This window comes from Eutrigla gurnardus (assembly GCF_963514095.1).
Source record: "Eutrigla gurnardus genome assembly, chromosome: 4".
Taxonomy (NCBI): Eukaryota; Metazoa; Chordata; class Actinopteri; order Perciformes; family Triglidae; genus Eutrigla; species Eutrigla gurnardus.
The window spans coordinates 29,956,805-29,958,957 of record NC_139918.1 but is presented as its reverse complement, the minus strand read 5'-3'; positions in this window follow the sequence as shown (position 1 = coordinate 29,958,957).

Below are 2,153 nucleotides of genomic sequence, written 5' to 3'. Positions count from 1 at the left end.
CATCCAGGACTCTGCTTCAGTGTGGTTTTCTTTTGCATGTGTGTGTGTGTGTGTGTGTGTGTGTGTGTGTGAGTGTGTGTGTGCAGAGGTTATTGTTTGGTGTCTCAGGTAATATGTCCAGCGAGGCTATGTGGCAGATGTCGACCATCCGTCTTGCAGAGCTGACATATAGAAACACTCCCCGTGGTCACATCTCAGGAGAGAGGGAGAGAGGGTGAATGCAAAAGGTGTGTGTGTGTGTATGTGTGTGTGTGTGTGTGTGTGTGTGTGTGTGTGTGTGTGTGTGTGTGTGTGTGTGTGTGTGTGTGTGAAACCCACACAAAGAAGATGCTTTGGCTGGTTTCCTACAGTAATTAGTTAAACTCAGCTATTTGTTCTTCCTGCCTCTATTAGACGAGAAAATGTTTCTTCTGGGAGTAAGCAAGTTTTTACAGAGGGCAACGCAGGGCGAAGGAAGTAGAACGATTTGTGAGTGTTGCCAGACTCGACTTGTGGAAGTCTAAACTAGAGCTTAATAAATCAGCTCATAGATAATGTATATCTGCAATCCTGACGTTTAAGAGTGGTTGTTGTTTGGCCTTTCAGGGGTTAGCACCGAGACACTTCAGATTTGAATAGGGCATCTTCGATGGTGATTTATTCACACACACGATGGAGAATGATTGAAAAAACAAGTTATTTTCACATTTTCTGGAACAGTATTATTGATAGTCTGACATTTAAACCAAAAATCAGGCTTATATATCAAGATTGTATATCTCAAATTATTCAGTGTCCCTATAAAAATGGAATGATCTCTTTTTTCTTAAGGTTATAACTAATTTAATTTTCACAATGTTGCAGATTCAAATGTTTAATTTATTCAGTCCTCACTGGTGGCCAGCAAAACCACGTTTTTAAAGTTGCTTTTAAGACGCCCTTTAAATTAAGTGATTTGTGTTATCCAGAAACAACGCATGCTTTGGACTCAAGATTACCTGTCCTTCCATTACAGCTGAAGTGAAACAACAGACACACCCGACTGCAGGGATGAAAAGAAGCCAGCGATCACCAGTCAACACGCAGGAGGTCGACTCTCCAGGAGCCTCCTTTCCTTTCCTCGCACTTCGTTTATTTTTTTCATTTTTTCAAATTGCGGCACAAAGCGTGAGCTCGAGTGCATCTCAGACCTCATTAGCATGTTTACTGTTTGCTGGAGACTGAGGGAGAGATAAAAGAGACTCCACCGCTGGTACCCGTCCACCCCTCCCCCACACACAAAAACTGCTCATGCACGACGGTGATATCGCATCACTCTGGGCGAGGAAGCCTCATTATACGCATGCTGATAAATTATCAATGGGCTTCACAAACGATACATCACGGGAACTTGTTTCAAAATGTATCGGCTGTGCTGAGCATTGTTATCACTGCTGCTCATTACTACCTGAGCAACAAGGTGCGATTCCAATAAGAAGTCGCAAACAAATACTCGTCCATGGCTGAAACAATGGGGGGTAAGCAACTAAACTATGGACTGTAGATAAACCTAAAGATTACAAAACACATTTTAATTGGCCTGTTAGATCAAAGCTTTCTAACAAATACAAGAGAGCAGGATTACCAACCGGATATTTACAGTCCGTGGTTTTCCGGTTGAAAACCAAATTAGCGCCGTGCAGTGAGACGGCCGCGTAACTCTCGACTCTTTTGTCATTCATCCTGATGGAAGTCCGTCTCTTTTAATATCTAAATCCCCTTTATTAAGTGGAACCGTGGGAGTCATGCATCTTGTTTGGCAAATGAAAAATAAATTTGTTAAAGCTTAGGAAGCTGGAAGACCTTGTCGGTGTTATAATTTTAGTCTCGAGGATTCCAGTAATTCACGGAAAAAAGCCCATAAATGTATTCAGATATGTGGGAGACGGCAGCGTGAGGATGTTTGCAGTTCAGAAGGCAGTTCTGCTGAATCTCAAAGAAACTGTCATTAGCTCAATGTTTTCACAAAAAAAAAAGTAAGCTTGTTATCTCGGGCTATGTGTGGAGGTGGCTAAGTCTCTTGTTGCCACAGCAACAAAAGCCAAAAGCAGACAAAAGGTCAAGAAAAGCTGTCTAAATAGGATGTAACGGTATGTGTAGTCAAACTGGACAGGAAGACAAATATCGATTTCTTC